Below are 25,542 nucleotides of genomic sequence, written 5' to 3' on the forward strand. Positions count from 1 at the left end.
CAGACTGGCACACAAATAGAACTGCATCTGGCGATCTCTTTTTTAAATAATTTAGTTAAAGATATTATAATAATCAAAATAGATGACAGCAGAGGATAATGACTTTCATAGCTGGCAATATATTTGATGGATGAGTTTCAGAATAAACAGGGAGAACAGGCAAGCTCAAGTCATAATTACAAAGTAGGAACGCTGTGGTGATTTCTTGGTTGAAACATCATCAAAGACCTCACAGAGTAGATTAATAAATAGCATTGACAGAATTATAAAATGTAAATCAGCAAAAGTAAGTAATCAATTTAAATTAAATTGATTACCTGAAAATAATCTTATTGGACAGGCTTATTCATGGAGACTTGGACACTGTTGTCCCTAGAAGAGCAACATGCACAGCTTTGATAAGCCAAAGAAAATAAGGACAAAATATTCAGATAACCAAGGACATAACATCTAGCACAATTGAAACAACCTAAAAAACAAAACAACAGCAACAACAAAACACACACTTGAAAAAAATTGAAAACTGCCAAATATGTCCCTGACAAAACAGAAACAGCAATCAGTGCCTTTATCCCAAAATATTTAGATCTATCTACACAACACAGAACTGTCTCTAAGGGTGGGCCATATTTGAGTATTTAAAATGTGCTGGTGCAATTAAGAAATTAAATTAAATTAAGAAACTAAATTTTTATTTTACTTAACTTTAATTCATTTACATTTAGAGTTTAAAAACTGATAATTCTGTTACTGGAAAATATTTAAGTAAGTCTGGAACAATTTGGGTACATCAATCTACTTCTTAACTGTAAACTTTTATGAAATCTAAAAACAGATCAAGTATTTTCAATGAAAATTTAGTATGTAAATTGAGATGTGCTAGAAGTATAACTGCAAAAAGCACAAAAGATTTTGAAGACTTAGTAGAAAAAGTGGACACTCTAGTGGCGTAATGGTTAGATGCTACAGCTGCTAACCAAAAAGGCTGGCAGTTTGAATCCACCATGTGCTCCTTGGAAACCCTATGGGGCAGTTCTACTTTGTCCTGTAGGGTCGCTATGAGTCAGAACTGACTTGATGGCAATGGGTTTGGTTTTTTGGTTTAGTACAAAAAGATAGAATGTGAAATATCTCAGAAATTTTTAAAAATTTGATTACACGTTGAAATTATAATGTTTTTATATATTTTGTTCCCCACGCGCCTGTCAGTTTGTTGTACTTTGGTGGCTTACATGTTGCTATGAAACTGGGAAGCCCATGCCACCAGTATTTCAAATACCAGCAAGTTCACCCATGATGAAGAGGTTTCAGCTGAGCTTTCAGCTGAGCTTTCAGACTAAGATTAGAAAGAAGGACATGGCAGTCCACTTCTGAAAAAACTGGCCAGTGAAAACCTTATGGATCGCAGCGGAACACTGTCTGATACAGGGCTGGAAGATGAGCCAATCAAGTTGGAAGGCATTCAAAATATGACTGGGGAAGAGCTGCCTCCTCAAAGCAGAGTCAAGTTTAATGACATGGATGGAGTCAAGCTTTCAGGACCTTCATTTGCTGATATGGCACAATTCAAAAGAAGAAGAAACAGCTGCAAACATCCATTAATAATTGGAGCGTGGAATATACGAAATACGAATCTATGAAAATTGAAAGTCATCAAAAATGAAATGGAATACATAAAGATCACTATCCTAGGCATTAGTGAGCTGAAATGAACAAGTATTGGTCATTCTGAATCAGACAATCATGTGGTCTACTATGCTGGGAAGACAAATTGTAGAGGAATGGCATCACATTCATCAACAAAAAGAACATTTCAAGATTTATCCTGAAGTACAACGCTGTGACAGGTCAACATCTATACGCCTACATGCAAGACCAGTTAATGCAACTACTATTCAAATTTATGCATCAACCACTAATGCCAAGATAAGGAAGTTGAAGATTTTATTAAATCCTGCAGTCTGAAATTGATCAAACACGCAATCTAGATGCATTGATAATTACTTGATGATTGGAATGCAAAAGTTAGAAACAAAGAAGGATTGGAAGTTGGAAAATATGGCCCTGGTGAAAAAAACAATGCCAGAGATCACATGATAGAATTTTACAAGATCAACGACTTCTTCATTGCAAATACCTTTTTTCAACAACATAAACAGCAATCATACAAGTGGACCTTACCAAATGGAATACAAATGAATCAACTTGACTATACCTGTGAAAAAAAATGACAGAGAAACTCAATATCATCAGTCAGAACAAGGCTAGGGGCCAATTGCAGAACAGACCATCAATTGCTCATATGAAAGTTCAAGTTGAAACTGAAGAAAATTAAACTAAGTCCACAAGAACCAGAACAGGTTGAATATATCCCACCTGAATTTGGAGACCATCTCAAGAATAGATTTGACACATCGAACAATGATGGCAGAAGACCAGATGAGTTGTGGCATGACATCAAAGATATCATACGAAGAAAGTAAAAGGTCATTAAAGACAGGAAAGAAGGAACAGGCCAAACGGATCCCAGAAGAGACTCTGAAACTTGCTTTTGAGCATCGCATGGCTAAAGCAAATGGAGGAAATGATGCAGTAAAAGAGGTGAACAGAAGATTTCAAAGGACAGCACAGAAGACAAAGTAAAGCATTATAATGACATGTGCAAAGACCTGGAGTTAGAAAACCAAAAGAAAAGAACACGCTTAGCATTTCTCAAGCTGAAAGAACTGAAGAAAAAATTGAAGCCTCAAGTTGCAATATTGAAGGATTATATGGGCAGAATATTGAACAATGCAGGAAACATCAAAAGAAGATGGAAAGAATATACAGTCACTATACCAAAAAGAACTGGTCAGTGTTCAACCATTTCACTGGTCAATGTTCAACCATTTCAGAAGGTAGCATATGATCAAGAACTGATGGTACTGCACTCCAACAAGGCTGGCATTAATCCAAAAAACACAAAATAATAAATGTTGGAGAGGCTGCGGAGAGATTGGAACTCTTATACACTGCTGGTGGGAATGTAAAATGGTACAACCACTTTGGAAATCCATCTGGCGTTATCTTAAACAGTTAGAAATAGAACTACCATACAACCCAAAAATCCCACTCCTCGGAATATACCCTAGAAATACAAGAGCCTTCACACAAACAGATATATGCACACCCATGTTTATTGCAGCTCTGTTTACAATAGCAAAAAGCTGGAAGCAACCAGGGTGTCCGTCAACGGATGAATGGGTAAATAAATTGTGGTATATTCACACAATGGAATACTACGCATCGATAAAGAACAGTGACCAGGCTGGCGGGGCCAAGATGGCGGACTAGGTGGACGCTACCGCGGATCCCTCTTGCAACAAAGACTCGGAAAAACAAGTGAATAGATCACATACATAACAATCTACGAACTCTGAACAACAAACACAGACTTAGAGACGGAAAACGAACAAATACGGGCAGACAGCGACAGTTTTCAGAACTAGGAGCCAGCGCACCAGGCAGGTGACCTTTGGAGCCGAATTTGGGGCAGAGCCCAGGGGGGCAGATGGCACAGACACGGGGCCCAGCCCTACCACCCCCCCGAACCCATCCCGGGAGGGAGTCTAGCTGGTTGGCGTGGGCGGTGCAGCGGCGCACCCGGAGGGAGAAGCACCCGGGAGGCAGTGACTGATCTTGGAGCGGGGAGAGCAGTGTCCCAGCCGGGGAGCCTTCCCGCCGGGAGTTTGGCGGGGAGTGGGCATGGCGCGAGCGGGGGGATCAGCTATATTTCCCTAAAGTGACCCCGGGGCGGGGCCCACACGTTCGTGCGGGAGACGCCCACCCAGTTCGCGCGTGCGGCGCGGCGCACTGGAGGGAGAAGTCCCCAGGAGGAAGTGACAGGTCTTGGAGCGGGGAGAGCAGCGTCTCAGCCGGGGAGACGTCCCACTGGGATTTGGGCGTGCGCGGGCGGGGCGTGAGCGCGGGGTCCAATTATATTCCCCTGAATAGACCCCGGGGGCGGGCCCACCCGTTCGTGCGGGAGACGCCCACCCACTTCGCGCGAGCGGTGTAGCGCACCGGAGGGAGAAGTCCCCGGGAGGAAGTGACTGGACTCGGAGCGGTGAAAGCAGCGTCCCAGCCGGGGAGCTGTCCCGCTGGGATCTGGGTGCGCGCGGGCGGGGCGTGAGCGCGGGGTCCAATTATATTCCCCTGAATAGACCCCAGGGGTGGGCCCACCCGTTCGTGAGGGAGATGCCCACCCAGTTCGTGCGAGCGGTGCGGCGCACCGGAGGGAGAAGTCCCCAGGAGGAAGTGACTGGTCTTAGAGCGGGGAGAGTAGCGTCCCAGCCGGGGAGCCGTCCCGCCGGGATTTTGGCAGACGGGGGCGGACCGTGAACGCGGGGATCAGCTCTATATTCTGTGGTGCTACACTCCTAGCTCTCTGATCCCTCCCCCACCCTCCCCAGGCGGCTCCATTAACATCCGAATACCCTGAGCCAGAGGGAGAATTCATATAGGGATCTGACTGCATTTTTTTATAGCTGATTACCTGGAAAATCTAGTTTCCCAGTGATGGCTCAGAGACAGCAGTCCATATCAAACCACATAAAGAAACAGACCATGACAGCTTCTCCAACCCCCCAAACAAAAGAATCAAAATCTTTCCCAAATGAAGATACAATCCTGGAATTATCAGATACAGAATATAAAAAACTAATTTACAGAATGCTTAAAGATATCACAAATGAAATTAGGATAACTGCAGAAAAAGCCAAGGAACACACTGATAAAACTGTTGAAGAACTCAAAAAGATTATTCAAGAACATAGTGGGAAAATTAATAAGTTGCAAGAATCCATAGAGAGACAGCATGTAGAAATCCAAAAGATTAACAATAGAATTACAGAATTAGACAATGCAATAGAAAGTCAGAGGAGCAGACTTGAGCAATTAGAATGTAGACTGGGCCTTCTGGAGGACCAGGGAATCAACATCAACATAGCTGAAAAAAAATCAGATAAGAGAATTTAAAAAAATGAAGAAACCCTAAGAATCATGTGGGACTCTATCAAGAAGGATAACTTGCGAGTGATTGGAGTCCCAGAACAGGGAGGGGGGACAGAAAACACAGAGAAAATAGTTGAAGAACTCCTGACACAAAACTTCCCTGACATCATGAAAGACAAAAGGATATCTGTCCAAGATGCTCATCGAACCCCATTTAAGACTGATCCAAAAAGAAAAACACCAAGCCATATTATCATCAAACTTGCCAAAACCAAAGACAAACAGAAAATTTTAAAAGCAGCCAGGGAGAAAAGAAAGGTTTCCTTCAAGGGAGAATCAGTAAGAATAAGTTCAGACTACTCAGCAGAAACCATGCAGGCAAGAAGGGAATGGGACAATGTATACAGAGCACTGAAGGAGAAAAACTGCCAACCAAGGATCATATATCCAGCAAAACTCTCTCTGAAATATGAAGGAGAAATTAAGATATTTACAGATAAACACAAGTTTAGAGAATTTGCAAAAACTAAACCAAGACTGCAAGAAATGCTAAAGGAGATTGTTTGGCCTGATGACCAATAATATCAGGTACCAGCACAATACAAGGTCACAAAACAGAACGTCCTGATAGCAACACAACTCAAATAGGGAAAGCACAAAAACAAACAAATTAAGATTAATTCTAAAAAATAAATAAATAAACAAAATAATACACATAATAGGAAATCATGGAAATCAATAGATAAACGATCACAATAATCAAAAAGAGGGACTAAATATAGGAGGCATTGAACAGCCAGATGGAGAGTGATACAAGGCGATATAGAACGATACAAGTTAGGTTTTTACTTAGAAAAATAGGCATAAATAATAAGGTAACCACAAAAAGGAATATCAATTCCATAACTCAAGAAAAAGCCAAGAAAAACGTAACAACTCAACAAACATAAAGTTAACCATTATGAAAATGAGGATCTCACAAGCTTCTAAGAAAAACGTCTCAGCACAAAAAAGCATGTGGAAAAATGAAATGGCCAACAACACACATGAAAAGGCATCAAAATGACAGCACTAAAAACTTATTTATCTATAATTACGCTGAATGTAAATGGACTAAATGCACCAATAAAGAGACAGAGAGTCACAGACTGGATAAAGAAACACGATCCATCTATATGCTGCCTACAAGAGACACACCTTAGACTTAGAGACACAAACAAACTAAAACTCAAAGGATGGAAAAAAATATATCAAGCAAATAATAAGCAAAAAAGAAGAGGAGTAGCAATATTAATTTCTGACAAAATAGACTTTAGACTTAAATCCACCACAAAGGATAAAGAAGGATACTATATAATGATAAAAGGGACAATTGATCAGGAAGACATAACCATATTAAATATTTACGCACCCAATGACAGGGCTGCAAGATACATAAATCAAATATTAACAGAATTGAAAAGTGAGATAGACACCTCCACATTTATAGTAGGAGACTTCAACACACCACTTTCGGAGAAGGACAGGACATCCAGTAAGAAGCTCAATAGAGACACGGAAGACCTACTTACAACAATCAACCAACTTGACCTCATTGACTTATACAGAACTCTCCACCCAACTGCTGCAAAATATACTTTCTTTTCTAGTGCACATGGAACATTCTCTAGAATAGACCACATATTAGGTCATAAAAAAAAATCTTTGCAGAATCCAAAACATCGAAATATTACAAAGCATCTTCTCAGACCACAAGGCATTGAAACTAGAAATCAATAAAAGAAAAACTAGGGAAAAGAAATCAAATACTTGGAAAATGAACAATACCCTCCTGAAAAAAGACTGGGTTATAGAAGACATCAAGGAGGGAATAAGGAAATTCTTAGAAAGCAACGAGAATGAAAATACTTCCTATCAAAACCTCTGGGACACAGCAAAAGCAGTGCTCAGAGGTCAATTTATATCGATAAATGCACACATACAAAAAGAAGAAAGAGCCAAAATCAGAGAACTGTCCCTACAACTTGAACAAATAGAAAGTGAGCAACAAAAGAACCCACCAGGCACCAGAAGAAAACAAAGAATAAAAATTAGAGCTGAACTAAATGAATTAGAGAACAGAAAAACAATTGAAAGAATTAACAAAGCCAAAAGCTGGTTCTTTGAAAAAATTAACAAAATTGATAAACCACTGGCTAGACTGACTAAAGAAATACAGGAAAGGAAACAAATAACCCGAATAAGAAATGAGAAGGACCACATCACAACAGAACCAAATGAAATTAAAAGAATCATTTCAGATTACTACGAAAAATTGTACTCTAACAAATTTGAAAACCTAGAAGAAATGGATAAATTCTTGGAAAAACACTACCTACCTAAACTAACACATTCAGAAGTAGAACAACTAAATAGACCCATAACAAAAAAAGAGATTGAAACGGTAATCAAAAAACTTCCAACAAAAAAAAGTCCTGGCCCGGACGGCTTCACTGCAGAGTTCTACCAAACCTTCAGAGAAGACTTAACACCACTACTACTGAAGGTATTTCAAAGCATAGAACAAGACGGAATACTACCCAACTCATTCTATGAAGCTACCATCTCCCTGATACCAAAACCAGGTAAAGACATTACAAAAAAAGAAAATTTTAGACCTATATCCCTCATGAACATAGATTCAAAAATCCTCAACAAAATTCTAGCCAATAGAATCCAACAACACATCAAAAAAATAATTCACCCTGATCAAGTGGGATTTCTACCAGGTATGCAAGGCTGGTTTAATATCAGAAAAACCATTAATGTAATCCATCACATAAATAAAACAAAAGATAAAAACCACATGATCTTATCAACTGATGCAGAAAAGGCATTTGACAAAGTTCAACACCCATTTATGATAAAAACTCTTGCCAAAATAGGAATTGAAGGAAAATTCCTCAACATAATAAAGGGCATCTATGCAAAGCCAACAGCCAACATCACTCTAAATGGAGAGAACCTGAAAGCATTTCCCTTGAGAACGGGAACCAGACAAGGATGCCCTTTATCACTGCTCTCATTCAACATCGTACTTGAAGTCCTAGCCAGGGCAATTAGGCTAGACAAAGAAATAAAGCATATCCGGATTGGCAAGGAGGAAGTAAAGCTATCACTATTTGCAGATGACATGATCGTATACACAGAAAACCCTAAGGAATCCTCCAGAAAACTACTGAAACTAATAGAAGAGTTTGGCAGAGTCTTCAGGTTATAAAATAAACATACAAAAATCACTTGGATTCCTCTACATCAACAAAAAGAACACCGAAGAGGAAATAACCAAATCAATACCATTCACAGTAGCCCCCAAGAAGATAAAATACTTAGGAATAAATCTTACCAAGGATGTAAAAGACCTATACAAAGAAAACTATAAAACTCTGCTACAAGAAATTCAAAAGGACATACTTAAGTGGAAAAACATACCCTGCTCGTGGATAGGAAGACTTAACATAGTAAAAATGTCTATTCTACCAAAAGCCATCTATACATATAACGCACTTCCAATCCAAATACCAATGTCATATTTTAAGGAGATAGAGAAACAAATCACTAATTTCATATGGAAGGGAAAGAACCCCCGGATAAGCAAAACATTACTGAAAAAGAAGAAGAAAGTGGGTGGCCTCACTCTACCTGACTTCAGAACCTATTATACAGCTACAGTAGTCAAAACAGCCTGGTACTGGTACAACAACAGGCACATAGACCAATGGAACAGAATTAAGAACCCAGATATAAATCCATCCACGTATGAGCAGCTGATATTTGACAAAGGACCAGTGTCAGTCATTGGGGAAATGATAGTCTTTTTAACAAATGGTGCTGGCATAACTGGATATCCATTTGCAAAAAGATGAAACAGGACCCATACCTCACACCATGCACAAAAACTAACTCCAAGTGGATCAAAGACCTAAACATAAAGACTAAAACGATAAAGATCATGGAAGAAAAAATAGGGACAACCCTAGGAGCCCTAATACAGGGCATAAACAGAATACAAAACATTACCAAAAATGATGAAGAGAAACCAGATAACTGGGAACTCCTAAAAATCAAACACCTATGCTCATCTAAAGACTTCACCAAAAGAGTAAAAAGACCACCTACAGACTGGGAAAGAATATTCAGCTATGACATCTCACACCAGCGCCTGATCTCTAAAATCTACATGATTCTGTCAAAACTCAACCACAAAAAGACAAACAACCCAATCAAGAAGTGGGCAAAGGATATGAACACACATTTCACTAAAGAAGATATTCGGGCAGCCAACAGATACATGAGAAAATGCTCCCGATCACCAGCCATTAGAGAAATCCAAATTAAAACTACGATGAGATTCCATCTCACACCAGCAAGGCTGGCATTAATCCAAAAAACACAAAATAATAAATGTTGGAGAGGCTGCGGAGAAATTGGAACTCTTATACACTGCTGGTGGAAATGTAAAATGGTACAACCACTTTGGAAATCTATCTGGCGTTATCTTAAACAGTTAGAAATAGAACTACCATACAACCCAGAAATCCCACTCCTCGGAATATACCCTAGAGATACAAGAGCCTTCACACAAACAGATATATGCACACCCATGTTTATTGCAGCTCTGTTTACAATAGCAAAAAGCTGGAAGCAACCAAGATGTCCGTCAATGGATGAATGGGTAAATAAATTGTGGTATATTCACACAATGGAATACTACGCATCGATAAAGAACAGTGACGAATCTCTGAAACATTTCATAACATGGAGGAATCTGGAAGGCATTATGCTGAGCGAAATGAGTCAGAGGCAAAAGGACAAATATTGTATAAGACCACTATTATAAGATCTTGAGAAATAGAAAAAACGGAGAAGAACACATACTTTTGTGGTTACAAAGGGGGGAGGGAGGGAGGGAGGGAGGGAGGGAGAGGGCTTTTTATTGATCAATCAGTAGACAAGAACTGCTTTGGGTGAAGGGAAAGACAACACTCAATACAAGGAAGGTCAGCCCAATTGGACTGGACTAAAAGCAAAGAGGTTTCTGGGATAAAATGAAAGCTTCAAAGGTCAGCGGAGCAGGGGCTGGGGTCTGGGAAACTTGGTTTGAGGAGACTTCTAAGTCAATGGGTAAAATAATTCTATTATGAAAACATTCTGCATTCCACTTTGAATTGTGGCGCCTGGGGTCCAAAATGCCAACAAGCGGCCATCTAAGATACATCAATTGGTCTCAACCCACCTGGAGCAAAGGCAAAGGAAGAACACCAAGGTCACACGACAACTAAGAACCCAAGAGACAGAAAGGGCCACATGAACCAGAGACCTACATTATCCTGAGACCAGAAGACCTAGTTGGTGCCCGGCCACAATCGATGTCTGCCCTGTCAGGGAGCACAACAGACAACTCCTGAGGGAGCAGGAGACCAATGGGATACAGACCCCAAATTCTCATAAAAAGACCATACCTAATGGTATGACTGCGACTAGAGGAATCCCAGAGACAATGCTCCCCAGAACTTCTGATGGCACAGGACAGGAACCATCCCCGAAGACAACTCATCAGGCATGAAAAGGACTGGTCAGTGGCGGGGAGAGAGATGCTGATGAAGAGTGAGCTAATTAAATCAGGTGGACACTGGAGAGTGTGTTGGCAACTCTTGACTGGAGGGGGGATGGGAAGATAGAGAGAGAGGGAAGATGGCAAAATTGACACGAAATGAGAGACTGAAAGGGCTGACTCAATAGGGCGAGAGCAAGTGGGAGAAGGGAGTAAGATGTATGTAAACCTACATGTGACAGACTGATTGGAATGGTAAATGTTCACTTGAAGCTTAATAAAAATTGATTAATTAAAAAAAAAAAGAACAGTGACGAATCTTTGAAACATTTCATAACATGGAGGAACCTGGAAGGCATTATGCTGAGCGAAATTAGTCAGAGGCAAAAGGACAAATATTGTATAAGACCACTATCCTAAGATCTTGAGAAATAGTATAAACTGAGAAGAACACATACTTTTGTGGTTATGAGGTGGGGAGGGAGGGAGGGTGGGGGAGGGTTTTTTACTGATTAATTAGTAGATAAGAACTGCTTTAGGTGAAGGGAAGGACAATACTCAATACATGGAAGGTCAGCTCAACTGGACTGGACTGGACCAAAAGCAAAGAAGTTTCCGGGATAAACTGAATACTTCACAGGTCAGTGGAGTAAAGGCGGGGGTTTGGGGACTATGGCTTAAGGGGACTTCTAAGTCAACTGGCAAAATAATACTATTATGAAAACATTCTGCATCCCACTTTGAAATATGGCATCTGGGGTCTTAAATGCTAACAAGCAGCCATCTAAGATGCATCAATTGATCTCAACCCACCTGGGTCAAAGGAGAATGAACAACACCAAGGTCACACGATAACTAAGAGCCCAAGAGACAGAAAGGGCCACATGAACTAGAGACTTACATCATCTCGAGACCAGAAGAACTAGATGGTGCTCGGCTACAACCGAAGACTGCCCTGGCAGGGAGCACATCAGAGAACCCCTGAGGGAGCAGGAGATCAGTGGGATGCAGACCCCAAATTCTCACAAAAAGACCATACTTAATGGTCTGACTGAGACTAGAGGAATCCCAGCAGTCATGGTCCCCAAACCTTCTGTTGGCACAGGACAGGAACCATTCCCAAAGACAACTCAGCAGTCATGAAAGGGACTGGACAGTGGGTAGGAGAGAGATGCTGATGAAGAGTGAGCTAATGATATCAGGTGGACACTTGAGACTGTGTTGGCATCTCCTGTCTGGAGGGGGGATGGGAGGGTAGAGAGAGTTGGAAGCTGGCAAAATTGTCACGAAAGGAGAGACTGGAAGGGCTGACTCATTAGGGGGAGAACAAGTGGGAGAACGGAGTAAGGTGTATATAAACTTATATGTGACAGTCTGACTTGATTTGTAAACGTTCACTTGAAGCTCAATAAAAGTTAATTAAAAAAAAAAACTGATGGTACTGAAGGAAGAAGTCCAAGCTGCACTGAAGGCACTGCGAAAAACAAGGCTCCAGGAATTGATGCCAAATGAAATGTTTTAGTAAATAGATGCTGTGCTGGAGGTGCTCACTCGTCTATGACAAGAAATTTGGAAGACAGCTACCTGGCCAACTGACTGAAAGAGATTCTTATTTGTGCCCATTCCAAAGAATGGTGATCCAACGGGTTGTGGATATTATTGAACAATATTACACAGAAGTAAAGCTTTCCTGAAGATAATTCAAAAATAGTTGCAGCAGATAACTGACAAGGAATTACCAGAAATTCAAGCCACACTGAGAAGAGGCTGTGAAACAAGGGATATCATTGCTGATGTCAGATGGATCTTGGCTGAAAGCAGAGAATACCAGAAAGATGTTTACTTGTGTTTTATTGACTATGCAAAGGCATTAGGCTGTGTGCATCATGACAAATAATGGATAACATTGCAAAGAATGGGAATTCCAGAACACTTAATTGTTCTTAGGAGCCCTGGTGGCACAGTGGTTAAGAGCTCAACTACTAACCAAAAGGTCAGCAGTTCAAACCCAACAGCTGCTCCTTGGAAACCCTATGGGGCGGTTCTATCCTATAGGGTCACTATGACTCAGAATTGACTCAACAGCAACAGGTTTGGTCAACTGTGCTCATGTAGAACCTGTATATAGACCAAGAGGCAATCATTCGAACAGAACAAGGGGATACTGTGCTGTTTAAAATCAGGAATGGTGTGCTCAGAGCTGTGTCCTTTCACCATACTTATTCAATCTGTATGCTGAGCAATAATCCAAGAAGCTAGACTATATGAAGTATCATGCCCGCTAGAAGCAAAGATGGCAAGACTTCATCTCATGTATTTTGGACACATTATTAGGAGGGACCAGTCCCTGGAGAATGATATTATGCTTAGCAAAGTAGAGGGTCAGTGAAAAAGGGGAAGACTCTCAACAAGACAGACTGACACAGTGGCTGCAGCAATGGGCTCAAATAGTGTCATGGATTGAATTGTGTCATGTGTCACCTTGGTTAGGCCATGATTCCCAGTATTGTGTTGTTGTCCTCTACTTAGTGATTTTATTATGTGTTATAAATCATAATCTCTGCCTGTACTTAAAGAGGATTAGGGTGGAATGTAACACCCTTGCTCAGGTCACATCCCTGATCCAATGTAAAGGGAGTTTCCATGGAGTGTGGCCTGCACCACCTTTTATCTTACAAGAGATAAAAGGAAAGGGAAGCAAGCAGAGAGTGGGGACCTCATACTACCAAGAAAGCAGCTCTGGGAGCACAGTACGTCCTCTGGACCCAGAGTTCCTGCATGGAAAAGCTCCTAATCCAGGGGAAGATTGATGACAAGGACCTTCATCCAGAGCCGACAGAGAAAGCCTTCCTCTGGAGTTGATGCCCTGAATTTGGACTTTTATCCTACTTTAATGTGAGAGAATGAATTTCTCTTTGTTAAAGCCATCCACTTGTGGTATTTCTGTTGCAGCATCACTAGATGAGTAAGACAGAATTTGGTACCAAGAGAGCGGGGTGCTGCTCTAACAGATACCTAAAATGTGGAAGCAGTTCTGAAACTGTGAATGGATAGAAGACTCAGAAGGAAGTGAGGAGAACTGTTAATAGAGAAGGTGCAGATGGTGAGAAGCAGCAGCAGAGGAACGGCAGCAGCAGAACCAGTGCCAGACAGTGCTGGAGCCAACCCACGGAGCAAGAGTTGAGTGCCTGTGTGCAGGAGGCTTCCTGGCAGAGTGCGGTACATCCAGGCACTTACTGGTGGAGCTACAGCACTTTGGAACAATTGCCTCAGCAGAGCAGATGCAGGCGTGAGGCCCAAGGGGCCGAGAGGCCAAGGAACAAGGAAGAAGTTGAAAAGACGAGGAACATAGGAAGCTGAGCTGCCTCAGTCTCAAAAGGTATGGCCACAACCTCTGGGGTTTCAAAGGGTAGAACCATGGCCTCTGGTGTTTCTAAGGGTGAAGTTGCCACTCAAACTGACTAGGAGAACAGTGCACCTAAAGCCAAGGGAGCAGAGCTGTGATCCCAGTGGGCCCAGAAGGCGGAGCTGAAGCCCAGGGCTGAGGGGGTTCCACTCAGAATCCGGACAGTGTGGCCAATACTTAGAGTCTGGAGGGCAGGACGATTGCGCAAATTGTCTCAGAGAACAGTGAATTATTTTCAAATCTTGAGGGCTAAAATAATGTGTTCTGCTGACTTGCTTGGTGCCTGTTACGGCTTCTTTCCCTACAATTTCTCCCATTGTAATGGAAATGTCTAGCTTGTGCCTGCCTGTTGCACAATTGTTCCTTTGGAAGCAGATAACTTGTATTCTAGATTACACAGATGAAGAGGAATTTTTGGATTTTGGACTCGGAGTTGATTTAAGACTTTTGCCATGATACGGTCGGGTGAATGTGTGTTACACGTAGCAAGGACATGAGATTTGGGGGGCCAAAGTGTGGAACATCATGGATTGACTAGATGACTAAGGCACATAGCAATGACTGTGAGAATGGCACAGGACCGGAAAGTGTTTCATTCTGATGTATATAGGGTTGCTACGAGTCAGAACCAACTCGACGGCACCTAATAACAACATATATTTCGTTAAATAAAATGCTATTAAAATGAATTTCATCTGTTAATTCTTTTTAAAATGTGCCTTCTAGAAGATTTAATAATATGTGGCTTGCAATATATATCTATTGCACAGTGCTGCTCTAAGGGATCGATGGCCTAAAAAAGTCTGTCATCTGTCAAAAATCTGAAATATGTGTCAGTCAGGATTTATAAGTTAAATATTATCCTCTCATCTAGTGTCCCAAAGTATTACTTTAGGCTACTGAGAATTTATATATTTCAAAGCTATTTATATCCTCTTCCTGCAAAGGATCCTTGTTGTTTGTTCTTAGATGCCATCAAGTCGGTCTCTGATCTTCATCAGTAAGTGCTTCAAATCCTGTTCGCTTTCAGCAAGCAAGGTTGTCTCATCTGTATATTGCAAGTTGTTAAGGAGTCTTACTCTAATCCTTATGCAGCATTCTCCTTCATATAGTCCAGCTTCTCAGAGTAATTTGCGTGGCATACAGACTGAATAAATATGGTGAAAGAATACAAACCTGACGCACACCTTTCCTGATTTTAAACCACACAGTACCCCCTTGTTCTGTTTGAACGACTACCTCTTGGTCTATGTAATGGTTCCACATGAGCACAATTAAGTGTTCTGGAATACCCATCCTTTGCAATGTTATCCATGATTTGTTATGATCCACATGGTCCAATACCTCTTCATAGTGTGATGGTTAAGATTGTGTGTCAACTTGGCTGGGCCATGATTCTCAGTCTTTTGGCAGTCATATAGTGTTGGGATCACTTCCCTGTTGAGATCTGATATGTGATCACCCCCAGGATGGGATCTGCTGAGTAGCCAATCAGTTGAAGGGGAGTTTCCTTGGGCATGTGCCCTGCATCAAGTGTGGGCAAACGTTTAGGCAGGGCTTCGGGGCTTTTGCCCATTCTGGATCCTACAGATGGCTCCTGTTCATCTGCCCTCCAGTTCTTGGGACTTGAGCTAGCAGTTGCCTGCAGTCTTGCCTGCCAATCTTGGGATTCGTAGATTTTCACAGCCTGTGAGCAACAGTCCTGCTCTCTGGTCTGCTGATCTTGGATTCGCCAGCCCCTGCAGCTACGTCAGTCAGGAGAAGCCTCTTTCCTGACCCAAGGACTTGGGGTGTTACAACCTTTACAACCACATGACCCATTTCCTTGACATGAATCTCTCTCTCTCTATATATATATATTTATATGCTTTACTGGCTTTGCTTCTCTAGAGAACCCAGCCTAAGACACACAGTCGAGAAAAGATAGGTAAACATCTTTCTGGCATTCTTTGCTTTCAGCCAAGATCCATCTAACATCAGCAACGATATCCTTCATTCCACGACTTCTTTTGAATTCTGGCAATTTCTGGCAGTTCTCTGTCAATGTACTGGTGCAATGACTCTTGTACTATCTTCAGCAAAGTTTCATTTGCATGTGATATTAATGATACTGTTCAGTAATTTCTGCATTCCATTGGATCACCTTTCTTTGGAATGGGCACAAATATGGATCTCTTCCAGTCAGTTGTCTAGGAAGCTGTCTTCTAAATTTCTTAGCATAGTGTTTCATCTGTTTGTTGAGAAATCTCAGTTGGCATTCCATCAATTCCTGAAGCCTTGTTTTTCCCCAATGCCTTCAGTGAAGCTTGGACTTCTTCCTTCAGTATCTTCAGTTCTTGATCATATGCTACCTCCTGAAATGGCTGAACATCAACTAATTCTTTTTGGTACAACGACTCTGGGTATTCCTTCTTTTTTTTTTTTTTTAATTGTGTTTTAGCTAAAAATATACAACCTGAGTTAATTTCTCATTCAAAAATTTATACACATATTGTTTTGTGACACTGGCTACAATCTTCCGTCTTCTTCTGATGTATTGTTCAACGTTTTGCCCATAGAATCCTTCAATATTGCAACTTGAGCCTTGAATTTTTCTTCAGTTCTTTCAGTTTGAAAAATGCCACTCATGCCCTTTCCTTTTGGTTTCCTAACTCCAGGCCTTTGCACATTTCATCATAATACTTCACACTGTCTTGTCAAGTTACCCTTTGAAATATTCTCTTCAGCTCTTTCACTTCATCATTTCTTCCACTCACTTTAGCTGCTCTATGTTCAAGAGGAAGTTTCAGAGTCTGTTTTGACATTCATTTCAGTCTTTTCTTTCCTCCCCATCTCTTTTCTCTTTCTTTACATATGATGTCCTTGATGTTATCCCACAACTTGTGTGGTCTTTGGTCATTAATGTCCACTGCATCAAGTCTTTTCTTCAGATGGTCTCTAAATTCAGGTGGGATATACTTAAAGTATGATTGTCTGATTCAAAGCAACCTTACAGCTCATTCAAATACTCTTCTGAGTTAGTGTGAATGGTGGCAAAGTTAAACGGTCATTCCACCATCCACAGAATAAGAAATCAAGTAACTGAAAGACAAATTTATCAACGACTTCTTGATTCCTTCTGTATCCACATCCTCGTCAATATGTCAAATAATATTTTTGTGTCTATGAGAGCTAAGAATCTTTAGTATAGAAAAGATTTTGATGACTATTTTTATAGAATAATTTTACATATACAAATATGTGTGTATATATATATACTCATAAATTTTCCACTAGAAGAAAAACAGAATTGCATGCCTTAGTAGTGCTTTTCCATCCTCTTTCCTATCAAAAAATTTTACAGAAAATTGTATTTGTAAAACCCCAAACCAAAAAACCCATTGGCGTCGAGTTGGTTCCAACTCTGTGACCCTATAGGACTGAGGTTTCCAAAGCTGTAAACCTTTACAGAAGCTGATTGCCACATCTTTCTCCTGCAGAGCAGCTAGTAGGTTCAAACCACCAACGTTTCAGTTAGCAGCTGAGCACTTAACCACCATGCCACCAGAGTTTCATTTGTAAAACACACTATAGTAAACTGTTAAGGCTGCTCGAGGGAGAACATCATTATCTTAACACGCTTGCAGCACACCAATTGGGATGTTTGGATGCTCAGTCTTAAAGATCCCTGCATAACATTGCGAGAAATCTCTGGTCTATATTTTATTTTCATCCGGCCCATATTTTATTCTTATTTATGCCTACAGTTGTGAAAACACAACCCTTCAACATCTTTAATGGCAATACCCAAAGAAGGCCACAAGATGGGGATATTACTCCATTCCCATTTATATTTCTATTTATGCATTTTTCTGTGTGCGTTTTCCTCTCCCTGTGTATTTTCTACTTACTCCCTCAGTAGTATATCCTAACATTTATTCTGGTTAGTCTGCCACTCCACTTTAACTAGACTTACTGAAGAAATATTACACAATGAATACTATTATCCCTGCTTTTAATATTAACTACAAAAAATTGGATTATTTTCTTCTGACTCAATATTTCCCACCTCTCTAAAATTAAGATAATTTTTATTTACATGATTTTTCTACTACATGCAAAAAACCTTTAATAAAAAATTTCCTACCCAAAAGGTAATAAATACTCCAGAAGTCTTTTATCTGAATACATTTTGTTATAAGGCTGTAAATTTACTTCATGCTGATATCACTTAAAACAGCTCTGGAATTCTTCTTTGGGAACAGTCTTCACAGCCAGTTTATGAACGTTGTATGAAAATTTATATTCAGATCTCTTTATCAATGCAAAGTGTATTTTATTGCAGGTTGTTAACTCAATTTGGTCACCAAATTTAGTCCACAAAGCTATTAACAATAGCCGAAAATCAAATCCATCTTAAAAGGTTTGCTCTCAATGAGAATAAAGAATACGCCACAGGTTTAGAAGGCAATTCAAAACAAGAAGTTTCAATGATGTTTTCAGTGATGTCAGTATTGTTGACAAAGCTTTCCAGGATAACTATTTTCAAGATGGATCTAAATTAAACCTTATGTACTTCCAAAGGTGTGATGTAAAATGTCACACATTCATTCTTTATAGCTGCTATAGAACTACACAGCATGGCAGTCCTTTGAACATTATCAAATATCTAAACTAAAATGTTGTTGCTGTTAGTTGCCATCAAGTTGACTCTGATTTATGGTGACCCTATGGTATAACAGAACAAAATGCTGCCCAGTCCTATGCCATCTTCATGATCATTGAAATGTCTGAGTCCACTGTTGTGGTTATTGTGTAGTAACTTCAAACCTAGGAGGCTCATCTTCCAATACTTTATCGGACAATATTTGTTATGACCTGTAAAATTTTCATTGGCTAATTTTCAGAAACAGATTGCCAGGCCTTTCTTTCCAGCCTGTCTTAGTCTGAAAGCTCTGCTGAAATTTCTCCACAACGAGTAGCCTTGCCAGTATTTGAAATACCGGTGGTATTTCTTCCAGCATCACAGCAACACACACACCACCCCAGTATGACAAACTGACAGACTAGTGGTGGCTAATCTAAAATTAAAAAAAAAAAAAAAAACCTCATGCTTTATTTAAACACCAGGCACTCCTTGGAAGCTCTGTGGGGCAGTTCTACTCTGTCCTATGGGTAGGAATCAACCCAATGGCAACAGGTTTTTATTTAAACATAGGAAATTTATTTTCTACTTTAGATATAAGAGCCATACAAAATACTATAAGATGTGGTAAAATCAAATACAAGTAAAATCAGCTTCCAGTCATCCTACATTTTATACATATATATATTATCTTTTACAAATCAAATTTAATCACTAGCTACTCATTCAAAATACCACTTAAAGTCAGAAAATAAACTAAATGTCGTATTTTTACGCAAACAATGTGTGTCTTTTACACTTGTTTGCCAGCGCTGCCCTTTCCCTGCAAGGTATTTTTGTAAATGTGCTACGCTAATTTTTTTACAGCAACATGTAAAAAAAAAATTGGCGTAGAGGCTTATGAAAACACCTTGTGCGGAAGGGTGCAGTTGGAGAACAAACCTAGAAGGCATACTTTATTTGCATAAAATACAGTACTTTTTATGTGCTGTTATCTGTTAACTAAAAGTGTGGTAATTTAAATTAACTGCTAATAAGATTTGCCTGTTTTTTTTTTCTTTCTTTAATTACACAAAGTCAGAGGCTACTTGGTAATATATAAATTCAGTTGGCCATGGAATAGTTTCCTTAACCTGCCCCATTTTAATGGCATAAATGCAGTCCTTAAGAACTAGCTAGAAATAAGAAGTCTCTACCTTTCTTAGCAGGCATGTATATGGACCCTAAGATTTCTCTATAGTCTGTTCAAACCTTCCCAGTAATTGACAATGATTTTCTTCTTTCCCATCTTAACTCATTTTGACTACTGTTCACTACACATGCCATAGTGGGGTCTCATACTGCTTTTTGAAAGCTGTGTACAGTCTATAACCAGGAGCTATATGTATTCCAGAATCTGTTTAACTAAGGAAATTACTCCATCAAAAAATTTCAGTGTTTGCTCTCAGAAGCATTTTAGTGCTGTTGCTTTTCCATTTTAATACTGCAGCTTTTATTATAACATGTCCTTCATTTAATTCTTCATCTTAGATTCTTAGCTTTAATATTTAACAACTCAAATTCTAATAGCTGGTGGGTAGTTGAACAGAGCTTTATGCCTACTGCCTCACTGGCAATAAAACAGGCGTCCATCTAATGATGAAATATAGTTTTATACATATTCTCTCTAGCCAGAAATGTGGACTGTGTCATGCCTTGCTTTTGCAAAATATCTAAGTCCATATGAGATTTCAGCTACTGGATGATGATACTCAGAAACACTTACTGAATTAGTGAGCGAATCCTAACCTAAAATTTCATTTAGCATTAAGGACAATGGGGGAATGAGATATACTCTAGATTACATTTCTAATCAAGTCTTAATGATATTCAGACAAAACTTTATTTCAGTAAATATAAGTAACATTTCAAAACCCCACATATTTAGTTCTTAAAATGGAATACTATGAGGTTATTTATAACACAGTAATCATCTTGGTACACTCATTAGTATAGGACCCATCTTTCACAAATAAGTGTTTTGATGAAAACAAAGGAGGCTTAATAAATAAATATACATACGTACACATACACATGTATATATACGGAAACCCTGGTGGTATAGTGGTCAAGGGCTACGGCTGCTAACCAAAAAGTTGGCAGTTCAAATCCACCAGGTGTTCCTTGGAAACCCTATGGGGCAGTTCTACTCTGTCCTATAGGGTCACTATGAGTCAGAATCAACTCGATGGCAACAGGATATATATGTGTGTGTGTGTGTGTGTGTGTGTGTGTGTGTGTGTGTGTGTATACATATATAGCTATAGCTTCATTAGACAATGGTCTAGGGTTCCACTTCCCCCAAATAGAAGTTTCTCTTTTCACTGTAGCTCCTTTCCTTCCATCTCTGTATAACTCTAAATACAAAAGGCTTTGGGGTTGTTTTTAATTACAGGTGGAATTACTTGGTGTCATTACTGCCCAGTAGACCAAATAATGCCCAACTTAGAAAAAGGTTCCCAAGACCATATAGTGACAGTTCATGGAATAAATAGTTCACTGACAGAAAAACATAACAAAGCTGAGAATAGGCTTAATATAGATACTAGGCATTTTATCAAATTACTTGTATTGGTATTACTTATAGTTCCATAAGTTCTCCTCTTAGCAATTATCAAGTCAAATTTATCTACCCCACATCCATCCTAAACTCTCTTTCATTCCTGACACTGAATAAAACATATGATTTTGAAATCCACCACATTATACCAATCACTGGGTAATATGGTGACATTTTAGAATAATTGTAATAACAAAAGCCAATTCCACTTTCCAGTTCAACTTAGCCTATATCGATGAGTAATAAAAGACAATATATTCTAAGAGTGCTCTTGTGATCAATATAAAGAAAAGCCTCAAAAACTATAAAAGGAGAAAAAAAGCTGACAACTAAGAGGATTTCTGTACCATCAGCTCTAAATACATGGCAAAATTTTCACAATACATTTGCTTTTTCCCATAAAATATGCTCAGGCAGCCTCCACAAAACAGTGTGTACATATGAAAGTAAACTGATTTTAGGATAACCCAACCTGATGCAAGATATACACAATTAAACAAGTATTTATTCAGCCCTAACCCTATGATGACATGCCTACATTAGAAATATAAACAACTGGGAGGCTATCTACGAATTCCAGATTCTGCTGACATTAACAAATTACGAATAATTTTGGACACAACAATGAAAATGGTGGAATGGTGGTTAGGTAAACCCATTGCCGTCAAGTCAACAGCAACTCATAGCGACACTATAGGGCAGAGTAGAACTGCCCCAAAAGGTTTCCAAGGCTGTTAATCTTTACTGAAGTAGGCTACCATATCTTTCGCCCACAGCTGGTGGGTTCACTGCTAATTGAAAGGTTGGCGATTTGAAGCCACCAGCTGCTTAGTGGGAGAAAAGACCTGGCAATCTGCTCCCATAAAGATTACAGCCTAGGCATGGATAGGTAGATGCAATGTTGTGAAAATGACAATTCTACCCAAAGAAATCTATAATACAATACAATCCTGATCGAAATACCAACAGCATCCTTTAAAGAGATGGAAAAACTGATGGTTAACTTTATATTGAAAGGGGAGAAGCCCCAGATAAGTAAAACACTACTGAAGAAGAATAAAGTAGGAGGACTCGCGCTACGTGACCTCAGCACCTACTATATACCTATGGTAGTCAAAACAGCCCGGTACTGATAAAACAATAGATACACTGACCAGTGGAAACAGAATTGAGAACCCAGATGTAAATCCATCCACCTACATTCACCTGATCTTTGACAAGGGGCCAAAGTCTATTAAATGGGGAAAAGAAAGTCTTTTTAATTAGTGGTGCTGGCAAAACTGGATGTCCATCTGCAAAAAAATGAAACAGGACCCATGCCTCACACCATACACAAAAACTAATTCAAAATGGATCAAAGACCTGAATATAAAGCCAAAAACTATAAAGATCATAGACGAAAAAATAGGATCAACGCTAGAGGCCCTAATACATGGCATTAACAGTATACAAACCATAATAACAACACACAAACTCCAGAAGACAAGCTAGATAACTGGGATCTTCTAAAAATTAAACACACTCATCAAAAGACCTCAACAAAAGAGTAAAAAGAGAACCTAGAGATTGGGAAAAGATTTTTGGCTATGACAAATCCAACAAAAGGTATAATCTCCAGTATCTACAGGAAAACCCAACACCTCTACAACAAGAACACAAATAATCCAATTAAAAAATAAGCATAGGTAGACTTCCAGCCGACATGGCGCTATAGATGGAACCACCACGCCAATCCTCCACAACAAAGACCTGGAAAACTAAGCAAAACAGGGGAAAACATCAACCCTGGAACCCTAAGCATCAAATGAAGAGATAAGGAACTCAGCCAAGTACCAAATGGAATATGAAATTGACAGAAAACAGAGAGCAAGGAGAGATATGTGTGGAGGTCCCCTATCAGCTAACGCACCATGGATTCACCATCTTGGACTCCTGTTTCAGATCTGCGAACAGGGAGCACGGGAAAGCAGGTTCATGGAGCTCCCAGCAGGAGATGGAACACCCAGTAACCAGCGATATAAGCTTTCCCATTCCCCACCCTTCTCCCCCTGCTCAACCCCACTCTGCTTCATAGATGGTTGTGGTCGCTCAGCAGGCCAGGAAGTGCTAGGTCTGTGCCACTTGGATTTGCCCTGCTCACATCAGAAATCGGCAGACAGGGAGTACAGGAAAGCAGGTTCAAGGAACTCCCACCAGGAGACAGAGCACGTGGTAACCAGCAATATACGCTTTCCAACCCCCCATCCTTCTCCCCTCTGCCGTTCAGTCTCCTCTGCTTCCGCTGGGTGCAGTCTTGTGGATGGGAAGCACTGGCTTCAGCCCTGGCTACTTGGATTTGCCCCACCCACACTGGCCAGCTCCTGGAGTGCCATTTGTTTGTTGCTGCTGTTACTTTTTTCCACTTCTTTTGGTTTCTTCTGTGCCTCTCACCACCTCCCCCTCCTTTCTCTGGAACACCTGGCTCCGTGCACCATCTTTGCTTCTTCCTGAAACACTACAAAGCACCACTTGACTGGAGAACTGATTCTCCAGCCCGTGCGGCCATGCTGGTGGGATCCCTGGGGCGTTTTTTTTTTTTTTTTTTTTTGCTTTGTTTTGTTCTGTTCTGTTTGTTTTTCTTTTTCTTTTAGCAGCTTGGGAGCCCCTTCTAGCCAGGCTGTACTGCGTGGCTTGGGAGCCACTTTCCCAGTCTGTGCAGCTGTGCCACTGGGATCCCTGGGGGAATTTCCTTTTTCTTTTTTTCCTTTTTGTCTCTCTTCACTTCTCAGTTTCTCGTCTCTCTACAGTCTCCTGAATACCTGGCACTGTGTGACAGCTCTTCCCCTTCTAGCCAGGCTGTACTGTGTGGCCTGGAAGCCACTTCCTTGGTCTTTGTAGCCACACAGGTGGGATCCCTGGGAGCTTCTCTTTTCTTTTCTTTTTTTCCTCTAATTTTTTTTCTTTCCCCGCTCCCCCTTTTTGTTTTTCTCCATTTCTCAGTTTCTCATCTCTCCACTCCAAGGGCAAGCTCCCTTAGCATTTTTTTTGTTTGTTTGTTTGTTTTTGGCTCTGGTTTCTCTCTCCTCTCTCTCCTTTTTCCCATACCCATCTTAGCTCCACACATCACAACCTCCCCCTTCCTTCTTGCCTACCTGGGCTGTGTGCAGAACATTATACCCCTGAGAAGCACAGGCATGGCCTACTGGAACCTGCCCTGTACTGATTTCCAACCTGCCCTGTCAGCCCTAATATGTGCCACAAACAACCTATTCCAGCCCCTCCCCTTTGGCTGGACCTGTCCTGCTGCAACATAGCTGAGCGACTGGTCCTGCCCATTGGACAAGGAGGTGAAAAGTATTGTGCCCACAGGAGCGCAAACAACAAAGAATGCACAGCCCGCCTGTTCAGACACAACCAAATAAAACAGAAAAGCAGGACAAAACAAACAAATCTACAATCAATAAATGAAGAAAATAATTACTAAATGTACCAAAGACAGCAGACAACATCAAAACATATTTTTAAAAAGAAAAAGGGGGGGCGGAGCCAAGATGGCGGACTAGGCAGACGTTACCTCGGATCCCTCTTACAACAAAGACACGGAAAAACAAGTGAATCGATCACATACATAACAATCTACGAACCCTGAACAACAAACACAGATTTAGAGACGGAGAACGAACTAATACGGGGAAGCAGCGATAGTTTCCAGAGCCTGGAGCCAGAGTACCAGTCAGGTACGGCACAAGCACAGAGACCTGCTCCACCCCCCTGAACTAACCCCGGGAGGGGGACCAGCCGGTTCCACGGGCGGCGTGGGACGCAGCCGGTAGGAGAAGTCCCCGGGAGGCAGTGACTGATCTTGGAGCAGAAAGAGCAGCATCCGAGCTGGGGAACCGTCCCGCAGGGATTTGGACTGCACGCAGGTACGCCATAAACACGGAGAGTTGCTCCACCCCCTGAACTAACCCCGGGAAGGGGACCAGCCGGGTCGCGCGGGCGGCGTGGGACGCAGCCGGTAGGAGAAGTCCCTGGGAGGCAGCGACTGGTATTGGAGTGGGGAGAACAGCGTTCCAGCCAGGACACTCGGTCGCGGCACAAGCACAGGGAGCTACTCCACCCATCTGAACTAACCCCGGGAGGGGGCCCACCTAGTTCACGGGGGCGGCACGGCCACGCGGCTGGAGAGACGAGAAGTCCCCGGGAGGCAGCGACTGATTTTGGAGTTGAGAGTGCACCGTCCCAGTAGGGGAGCCTTGACGCTGGGCGTGGGGCTGGAAGCGGAGGATCTGACCGTGACTCCAGCGGGCCAGACCCCGTGGGGGCAATCTCCACACAGCCAGCACACA

At 41.0% G+C, this 25,542-nt stretch overlaps 1 protein-coding gene across 1 annotated transcript in view; it reads right to left on the reverse strand.

Annotated features, from left to right (window-relative positions):
* Positions 1 to 25,542, reverse strand: part of DNAJC1 (DnaJ heat shock protein family (Hsp40) member C1) — a 334,787-nt gene that overhangs the window by 288,145 nt on the left and 21,100 nt on the right. The gene's annotated exons all lie outside the window — the stretch shown is intronic.

This window comes from Loxodonta africana, chromosome 4 (genome assembly GCF_030014295.1).
Source record: "Loxodonta africana isolate mLoxAfr1 chromosome 4, mLoxAfr1.hap2, whole genome shotgun sequence".
In the NCBI taxonomy this organism is placed as follows: Eukaryota; Metazoa; Chordata; class Mammalia; order Proboscidea; family Elephantidae; genus Loxodonta; species Loxodonta africana.